The sequence below is a fragment of the Nelumbo nucifera genome, chromosome 1, assembly GCF_055504915.1.
Source record: "Nelumbo nucifera cultivar China Antique chromosome 1, China Antique-T2T, whole genome shotgun sequence".
Classification (NCBI taxonomy): domain Eukaryota; kingdom Viridiplantae; phylum Streptophyta; class Magnoliopsida; order Proteales; family Nelumbonaceae; genus Nelumbo; species Nelumbo nucifera.
In genome coordinates, this window is record NC_142649.1 from 171,435,224 (window position 1) to 171,445,610 (window position 10,387).

Genomic DNA, 10,387 nt, shown 5'->3' on the forward strand with positions numbered 1-10,387 from the left:
AGAGGATAGCTCTACCGGGGGTTAGGTCTTATCGTGAAGACCTCGGCGGGCAACTTCATTTCGACAACCCCCGGAAGCCTCATCCAAATTGGACATGGATCTTTGGCTATAAGTAGGTAATCCTCGCTCGAGGTAAGGGACTTTTGACTTTTAGCACCCATGTTATTACTTTGCTCGGACCAATAATGTTCTCTCAACTGCTCGGCTTGACCACCAATCATTCTCTTCACTAATTTGAGTGTCGGAGTACTTACCCAAGGAATAATTCATCGGGCCTCTAACCACTTTCTTGGTTTCAGATCTTGGAGCGCGACTTCATCCTTTCACCTTGACTCCACCCATTTAGCAGGATTATCTAACTGTAACATCGATTCAAGAAATACCTTGGATCGAGCATCATCAAATAGATTGGGCCTTCCAAGGATTTGCAAAACAGCATAAAAGATTGCTCAATCAACCAAGTTTTTTTTGGCAAACTGATGGTACATTAGCTTGAAGTTGAAGCCTATAAAAGTTCGTAAGATTGGTATGTGTGCGCAATCACATTTATAGGTGTTGAGTGGACAATGATATAAAAACCTATGTTCAATTTACCCATAATTCACCCAAAATGAAGAATTAAGTTGGAATTCAGGGAACAAGATTTAGCATCAACAGGGAGGGGTTCACATGTCAAAGGTTCAGTCAAGGTCGAATGTATATATATGTATACATCCATAAATACATACATAATATTAATTACATAAATATATACAAAATATATAATTATATTCTACTACAACATATTTTATTATAAAATTAATTTTTAATAAAAAAAGGATTCGGTGATAGAAAAAGCATATTTGACACAAACAGCAAGGTAAAGACGCTTCTGGCCCCTTATCATCACATAAACCCTAAAAAGTTGTCTAAAAAAATCGCCCCAAATGGATAACTTAGCGCAAACTTGTGACCTTTGGATTTTGGAAGTTCGCATCTGAGTTATAAAAAATTTCAAAAAAATTGATGTATTTCCTACAACTAGGATCAATTCACTAGTTTTCCAGTTGGACCAATCAGACGACGATTCTGTTCGGTACTTTAATTTTTGACATATTCTAATTTTTGGAGTATGACCAAATTAACTTGCCAAGGGCCCAGGTCACACAATTCAACCAATTCGACTAGTAGGTCAAATGCAAATTTTTAAACATTGAAAGATCTCTTTATCAAGTTGGATAGACAGTAGGGATGCAAACGGATTGGATCAGATTTAATTATTTTCATCATATATATATATATATATATATATTATAAAAATAAATAATACAAAAATTACAAAAATTCAATATAAATATATTTATAAAAAAATAAGTAAGATGTATATAAATAAATAAACAATATATATATATATATATATATATATATATATATATATATATATATATTCGGATAAGATAGGGGATGATTCAAATTTGATCCAATTTTTTTAATCAGATTATCTGATCCGGAAATCCAACAAGAGTATATCCAAATCCAACCAAATAAGATCAGATTTTGGATCATATCGGATCATGATTCAATCCATTTGCATCCTAATAGATAGGGGTCAATAGGCAAAATTCAAGTTGTCCATCCAGCACCCCCGGTTCTCATTAGTCTCCATGATATTTGCCTAGTTCTATCCTTGTTTTAGGAGGAATATGTTAATGTTTTCAACTTGCAGGCAATCCACTCAATCTGGCCGATCAGCCCATCACTTAGCCAGATTTTCAGGTCTATTCCACCTCTAAACCACTTGTAATAAAAACCTATTGTCTTACCAAATAACCCAATAATCGGTCAGGTTGAATCACTTGACTTAGTAAATAGATCACAAGTTAGACATTTGTTATTTTTTCCATTTTCTTATATTTTTAATTATTTTTCATCATATAAAAAATAATAATTCTTATTTATCACAATTTTTTATATAATAAATGTGTAACATTAAGGGCATTGACAATCTTGTTTTAAGGGGAATTTGTCTAAAATTCACCATGACTTTTCAGCATTTATCTTAAACTCACAATAACTTTTCAAAACATATTCATGGAACCCCATGTCATTAACTTGATATTAAATAGACTAATAAGTGTTAGTAGATTACCATTTTACCCTTTGTTATATTCGACCATTTTTTTGTAATAATATTTGACCCATTTTTCAGTATTCCAGAAGTACCTTGTTATTATTCGTTCCAAAACCCATTTTCAGCTTCCTTGGAAGTTGGAATACTTTCAAGGACAACTTTTGTCAATGAGTAACAATAGTACTCTAACGGATGGTGGGTTTTGGTAAATAAAAACTCATTAACATGTTGTTCCTTGGATCTTTTGAAAAGTTATGGTGAGTTTAAGAAAAATGATGAAAAGTTTTGGTGGGTTTTAGGCAATTTCTCTTTTTCAAATTTTGTATAATTTATCTATTTTTACATTTTTATTGAATTTGTGACATCATAATTTAACCCATTGGTCCTCATGATTGAACTTGAATCAGTGAGGTAGCTAAGTATAGTAGCACACATCCAATCGATCAATTTTGGTAGTTTCCTCACTAGTCCACTTCTATGGGAGAAGAAATGGAAACAAAATAACTTATCAACCAGGTGCAAGGTTCATAGTGTTTGGACAGTGTCTTATCTGGTCGAAGCTACCACATGGTTCCTTTCATAACTGACGTCTTGGGACCACATCAACACTCTTTTAAGAAACCATGTTGCCAAGGACTTCACAAGGAAGTAAAATCCCACACGGACAAGGAGATGTGCAGGGAGGCGAAGCCTCCCGAAAACCTTGATGAGTGGCCTCTTCCCAATAACCCCACAAAGAGCTTGTCTGACTACAACACAGACACTCATCTATTTAAAGGCATTTCCTCCTCAAGTTAAATGATCTTCAATTCCCTTAATGCCCTAACTCTCTTGCTACCTTATTGCTCTATTCAGCTTGGACCAACTCGCCCTCTAAAGCTCAGTCCAACTGACTTCACCCTCTTGCTACTAACATGAGCGTCAAAGTGTCTTATGGGGATTGTCTTCTCGGGCCTCTGATCATTTATCTATTTGCAGATCTCTTCGGTGCACGACTTCGTCCTTCTAATTCAATTCTATCTAGTTGGCATGATCTCATCTCTTACATGTTTGGTTTGGCACATATTGGATCATACAACATCACACACATAATATCAATACACTCAGTTATGGCACAAGGGGTGTAATGCACCTATAATTTTTTTTTTCAAAAAAACGTAAGGGGATAAGTTTCTTACTTGTCCCACATCAGCACATCCAGAGAAAAAAAAATGGACCGTGTTTTGCTTCTCCGAAAACATTTAGGCTATGTTTGGTTTGAAGGAAAAAGTAGGGAAAGGAAGGAAAATGTAAGGAAACCTATACAAGGTTTGTAAAGGATTTTCTGCCTTTTCCTACTTTTTCTTTCAAACCAAACACAACCTTAATAATAAAATCAATGGTGTTGTTTTATTCATTAAAGGGGTCAGTAGATTCGCCTGTTAGGTTTTGTTATGTAAGGTCGAGCACAACGATGATATCAACAAGCACCAGTGGTCTAGTGGTAGAATAGTACCCTGCCACCGTACAGACCCGGGTTCGATTCCCGGCTGGTGCAATGGATTGGCGCGAGGATAGCTCAGTTGGGAGAGCGTTAGACTGAAGATCTGAAGGTAGCGTGTTCGATCCACGCTCACCGCATTTTTTTTTCTTTTTAATTTTTCTCTACGAGGTTTGTCAGCATGATGTATGTACCTTGATCTCTGGTTTCAGGCTTCTTTAGAGATCGATTAAAAAATAAATCATATACATATTTTTTCCATATCATACTCGAACCCCATACATATATATATATATGATTTTTTTATATTGTTTAATTTTTTATAAAAATATGTATATATATGATAAAAATAGTTGATTTTTTTTATTTTTTTATTTAAATTGTTATATTTTATTTTTTTTAATAATTTATTTTTTTAAATAAATAGATTGGATCAAATCATATTCAGATATTTGACGTTCTAATTGGATTCAAATTTAATTCAGTATTTATGAGATCCGGTCGGATTTATAACATATCTGATCAGATTTGGATATACCTTGTTTCAAATCTAATCCGATCCATTTGCATCCCAAGTGTACAGTAAATCTAGGGACTAGGGCTTTATTGGCCATGGGGTCAAACAGCCATTGTGTATAGGACTATAAGTTGCTGCATCATAAAACAGTGATAGGGCTATTATGATAACCGCCTGAGCTAAATCGAGTCTAGATCAAGTACAGAAACATCTTTCGTACTTGTATTTATTATTCATACGGGAAATATTCCCAATACAAAGTGAGACGTGACTGTAAGGTCAGTGTGAGACGCGCTTTGTAAGAAGGACATCCCAATTCAGCTATCGGGCAGAGGAGCATAGCTTCAGCCATTTGGATATCGCATCACCCCTATCACTTCAGCCCCGTAGTCAATTATTCTTTCATATGAGAGTGCGATTTAATATATCTTGTTTGAAGGCTAAACTACACTTTACCAAAACCACACCCAAATTACAACATATTTGAAATTTTAGCAACCCAAACAATTATTATTATTTTTTTTTATGTTTATGTTTGGCATCATTGCTGTTTCTTTTTTTGTTTGATAAATCACCATTGTTGTTTCTTCCTTAAACGTTTCGGATTCATCAATACAAATTGGTATGTATACAATCGTATTGAGGCCGACATATCTTAAAATGCATGTTTCGCATCACTGACCAATCTTTATTGATCAGCCCAAAACGTTGCGTTTCAAGTAAAAACATCAATGGTACGTGATGATGCACAATCTGACCGGTCTTAGCTGTCGATGATCTTGCCTCTGAACTGAGTAACAGGGACCTGAAACGGAGAGAGAAGAGAAGCTCCGGGGAGAACCCGGCGTAAGGGCTCCGAAGCTCAAGTTAGAATCCTTCAAAGGCAAGATAAACCAGATAGCGCGAAAGTTAGCATACCTCGTTCTTGGGGGGTAGAAGCTTTTTATAACCACCTCGCGCACTCACTTCCAGGCCTCCGTCAGGTCGGGCATGATTACTTCTGAACTCCTGCCAGTTCGGGTGTCATTTCCTCTGGCCGGACAGAACCGTCACTGTTCCTTTTGTCGGAGCCGTCTCTGCGGCTAGTGACGACGGTTGCAGGAAGCCGTTTGAAATGCGGCTGTCAGGCGTCAGATCCCAAATCAGTCAGGTGCGTCGCCCTTGGATACGGACGTCCTTGGTGTCGGGTACGTTTGGCTGGCCTGGTGCTTTGGAAGTGAAGTGTTGGAGTGGCGAGCGAGGTGTCTTGAGTTCGGTTAGGAGTGTTCCGAGCTGCCATGGGCCAGCTCGGGTCAGCTTTGTGAGACTTGGGGCCCAGTATAGTTCGTGCTCTTTGCAGGGAGCTCGGGTTCTCAGTAGGGAGCTCGCTCTTAATAGGGAGCTCGGACTCCCAGTGGGGAGCTTGTTCTTAATAGGGAGCTCGGATTTTAGGGAGCTCGGGTTCTTACTTAGGGAGCTCGGACCTTTAACAGGGAGCTCGCTCTTAACAAGGAGCTCGGGCTCCTAGTAGGGAGCTCGGACTTAGGGAGCTCGGGTTCTGAAGGAGCTCGGTAGTGAGCTTGGACTTGCTTCCGATATTCGCTTTGGGCGCTCTACTGTCCCGAGCTGCTTGCCTTTGCCACGTGTCGGGCGATCGCGAGGTCGGGCCAAATTTCCCTTCATCAGTACGTACAAAAGAAAAAATACACTATCCAAATATTCGCTTTAATACTATTTGTTGGGGAATTACTTGGTTTTAATCTCAACTCCACAACAAATAACTTCACTGATAAAAGAAAAATATGAAAGAGAATGGAGGTAAGAGGGTAATCTATTTCCGAAGAGAGGTAAGATGCAAGATGATGTAGTCCTCACTTCATACTTAATAAAATTGAGGTAGAAAAGAAGGTTAGCAAATTTTGCATTGGTTTTTTGGGTGCAACATTTGCACTGCCAATAAATGCAAATAAGAATAAAAAAAATACAAATTTTATATCATGTAGGAGTTTGAATTATAATTTCAAACTGGCAAAATCAAAACTGAATCAGGTGCAAAATTTGTATATACTTCAAATTTGCACCGCAAACAAATGAAACCTATTGAATAGTCAAAATAAAACTATAAGCAAAGAAGCATCCGCCATAATACGGAGGTACGAGATCAAACACACATAACTGCAGTCTCTCCATCGTAAGGTCAATGGACCTCACGCGTACATTGTTCTGTCCCCACCCCTTAATCCCTTTATGGCACGTATCATGTAACACTAAAACTTAATTAACTCGTCACAAATCTATATGGTACATCAAAGCAAGTTTATGGATGCAAATAGATAGGAACGAACTCCATTATGAGAGGTTGCCGATTTTATGTGAAAAGTGTGGCAAATTGGGCTACCTAAAACAAAATTGTTCGCCCTTTTTGGAGAGATGACCTGATAGGAGAAGTCATCAACAATTTGGAGAGCCAAAAGCTAGTTTTTGGCTCCAACAACAGAGGATTTAGACCCTGGCTGAGGGCTAACGGAGACAAAGAAGCAGGAAAATTCATGGCTATTGAACAATCTGTTGATGCGTTTAGAAGGAGATGGATTCAAGCTAGAGAGCAGAAGCAACTGCAGCTGAAATTCTTATTAGAAGGACAGAGCTTGAGGTCGCCGGAACAGGAGCAGGCTGATGCAAGGGCTGCGGAAGCTCTGGAAGTAGTAACCGCTGAGGAAGCAGTACAGAGAGCTCACTGGAGACTATTTGTAGATGAAACAGGGCAGATGCAATGACCAGTCCGAATGGCTTTTTTGGTGGGAGCAAGTTTCGAGGTACGACTGTCACTAGTCAAAGTGATGGGAGGAAATCAACGAGTTGGTAATAGATTTGGGCGGTAGTTGGATGAAGATTCAAGTCAGACATCAAATCAACTTTTTCGTGTAGTGGTGGAGAAGGGTCCGAAAGGTTTGGTAGAAAGGGCAGCTGGCAACATGGGAAGGAGTTTAGAAAATATGGAGATGGGTTCGACCCAAATATTGGAATTTGTCCAAGAGGAGGAGGATGATGTGGTGCTGAGTTAGAGATGTGGGAAAAATGATAAATGCAATAGGGAAGAAACACGTGGAACTGAGCAAGTACTTGAAAAGATGAATGAAGGGAACCAATACAATACTTTGAAAATGCTGAACTAGGAAACTGGACAAAGGCAGGAAGAATGAGCATAAATGAGTAGCGACTCGGGTTCGGGTAACAAAAGAAAGGGATGAGCTGGATTCGGACTCTAGTGGGGTGCAGACGGTCTGCAATATTAAACGGAGGAATGATCAAAGTCGAGAAGATGAGGCAAAGGTAGACTTCATTCTGAATACGTAGTTGATGCAACCTGACTGGGATAGAGAGGTGGATCCAGGGGAGAGAGTAGTAAATCAAGAGGCCTCGGATGAAGAAATGGAGGTGGTGGAGTGGACCAACGACAATCCGTATAACCACAACAATGTTTTGGCTAGTGGTAATCCTGCGGGTCATATTGCTGGAGCTACAGACTTGGACATGGGAGGAGGCAACCCAACTGAACTGGAGGTAAAACTTTACTGATCAAAACTGTCACTTTGATTTCCAAAAATTTAATGTTGAATATACTCTGATTTCCTTAAGGAAAACTGATAGTTAATGGAAAAATAGAAAAGAGTGCTGAATGTATTTAATAAAATTATCTTCCATAAAAAAGGAGGAATTTCAAGGCAAAAAAATTAAAAACCAACTATTTTGGGAAAAGGAAAACTTGTTAGGACTAATTCATAGTTGTTGTAAGAATAAGAAGAAAAGGTATTTAAGAAAATATGGGAATCAATCCTACTTCCATGGCATTATAAGAGGGGAAAGAAGAGATTAGGAAAAAAGTGGGAGGAGGAGACTGAGGTGTCAAGGGGGGGAGACCTAGAGATTAAACTGAGAAAGGTGTGGGTGGCTGCCCAAAATCAGCCCTCACGGTCAACATGTTGATCCTGAGTTGGAATTGTCAGGGGTTAGGCTCTCCTCTGACAGTCCGAAGACTTAAAAGAGCTTGGATGGAGACAAGGCTAGATATTATATTAATAATGGAAACAAAATGTTCAGTTGGCCAAAGTAGGAAAAACTATATTGGTTAAATGATTGGGAGTGTTGGGGTGTTGATGCACCAGGTCTAGCAGGGGGGATGATAGTCCTATGGACTACTGAGGTTAAGCTCAAGATTAAACAAGCTTGTGAATGAATTATCATAACAGAAGTAAAAGAAGAAGATGGTTCAGTGTGGAGAGTATCATTTGTTTATGGAGAACCAAATAAGCAAAAGAAAGAAGCCTTTATGAACTTAAGGGAAAGAGTGGCTCACATGGAATAACAAGAGGGAAGAGCAAGGAAATGTGAGGGAAAGAATTGATCTAGCTCTGGCCAACAGTGAATGGCTGGAAATATTCTAGGAGGCCAGGGTCAAACATCTTTCAATTGGGGGTTAGATCATATTCCAATAGTTCTAGAAACAAACCCAGTCCTAACAACTTGACTAGTAGGCGTGAAAAACCTCTAATAACATGATTTGAATGGTCATATTAGAGCTCTAATGGCTTTTTCATTTTGGAATGGCACAAAACCACTTGGAAATAGACCTATACATGGGCCAGCCTAGACTAACTTGTTTTTATTCGGGCTTGGACATGAATTTAAGCCTATTGGCACGGGCTTAGGCCCAAAACACTAGGCTCCACTTTTTTTGGTCCAGGCTTGGGATTTCTTATAAAGTCCCAGCCCGAGCTCAAGCCTGAGATAGACTTGATAATATATTATATAACAAAAATATATTTTATATAATAAAAAATGTATATAACATGTTTTTTCACTTTGTTCCTCTTCTCGTTTTTCACGTCATAGTGAGATCTTTCATTACTTTTGGGTTTTGAGGTCTTTTAATATAAATAAAAAATTATTGAATAAAATAGATAAAAAAATCTTATTTCCAATTTTTTATTGTTTGAATCCTAGATATAAAATCTTGGAAATAAACAAGATTGAATGGGGAACCTAGTGCGATATTTTGACATATCTTGATAAAGAAGAGAGAAATAACAGGGAAAACTTGGGGAAACCAAAAGATTTATTATTTAAAACACCCTTGAGTTGAAAAGAGAGAGAAACCATTGAGCTTAAGTGATTGTGTGTGTGTGTAAAACCAAATCCCTAAGAGCCTCATTTAGCTGGGCCTCTATTACTAAATCTTGTTTGCTGAATTAGCTAGTTTGCTTGTATTTCATAAATTTGCCTTAAGGAGGCATACACTTGTTGTTCATTATTGTATCTATCATTATTTGTGTAAGGGTTGATAGGACCTACAAGCTATCAATTGACTCAAGATGCTAGCTATTTGCTACTTAGTGTGTGAGTGCTAATGGAAGGTTTTTGGGTTGTAAAAATTAGTGGAAGGTTTGAATAGTACTTGGAAACCTGTTCGGTTGGAATGGTGTTGCTGGCACCCATATAAGCCCAATTGGTTGTAGTGGTTTTGCTGACACTCGTATAAGTTTAGCTAATAGTAGATTTTAAATTATTAAGTGATGTTCCTGGGGAGAGGACATAGGCTGAGAGAGACAAATCTTTATAAATCTTCTATTTCTTGTGCTTTACTTTCTTGCATTGATTTGTTATTTCCACTACATTATATTGTTTTCTTCACAACACTTCTACTACCAAGCACCACACACACTTACAGTGCTTTAGGGAGACTCTAGGAAAGATTGTGTGAAATAGTCCAAACCACCCTCCTCTTGGGTTCAATATCTAGGCAACGATTACAAGCCTACACATTCATATTTCCTTTTTTGCATAGCCTAGCATCTATATCCAAGATCCTTTAGATTTTGAAGAGGCATTCATTGAACACATCCGGTTGTTATTGGCTTTAGATAGAGTTCAAATATATAGAGTCTAATGTTTTTGGTTATATGCTTTTGGTAGATTTGAGCACCGGGAAACGACTCACTTGGGCTGGACTTAGAGTTTCCACCCATCAATTATGAAAATGGAGGTGATGGGACCTCCGGGATCTACATTAGGAAACATGTTTGGTTTAATAGTGACACTAAGGCCCAAGGCACCGATTAACTAGTCCAGGTAAGATTTGGATGGGAGAGGGAAGGGGTTAGACACCCCTCTCCCGGGTCTAATAGGTGGGGTCCACATGCAATTATCAAACAATCATAAACACATAACACAAATATTTAATCTATAAAAGAACATATTAATATCGAAGGAAGAACATCCCAAAGAGGGAAAGCTATTGGAG

The 10,387-nt window shown here is 38.2% G+C and overlaps 2 non-coding genes across 2 annotated transcripts; both read left to right on the plus strand.

Moving 5' to 3' along the window:
• The first annotated feature begins 3,576 nt into the window (after positions 1-3,576).
• Positions 3,577-3,647, plus strand: TRNAG-GCC (transfer RNA glycine (anticodon GCC)). Its single transcript has one exon. It is a non-coding gene; the product is annotated as a tRNA-Gly (tRNA).
• A 10-nt stretch (positions 3,648-3,657) lies between these two features.
• Positions 3,658-3,730, plus strand: TRNAF-GAA (transfer RNA phenylalanine (anticodon GAA)). The gene has a single exon. It is a non-coding gene; the product is annotated as a tRNA-Phe (tRNA).
• The last annotated feature ends 6,657 nt before the right edge of the window (positions 3,731-10,387 follow it).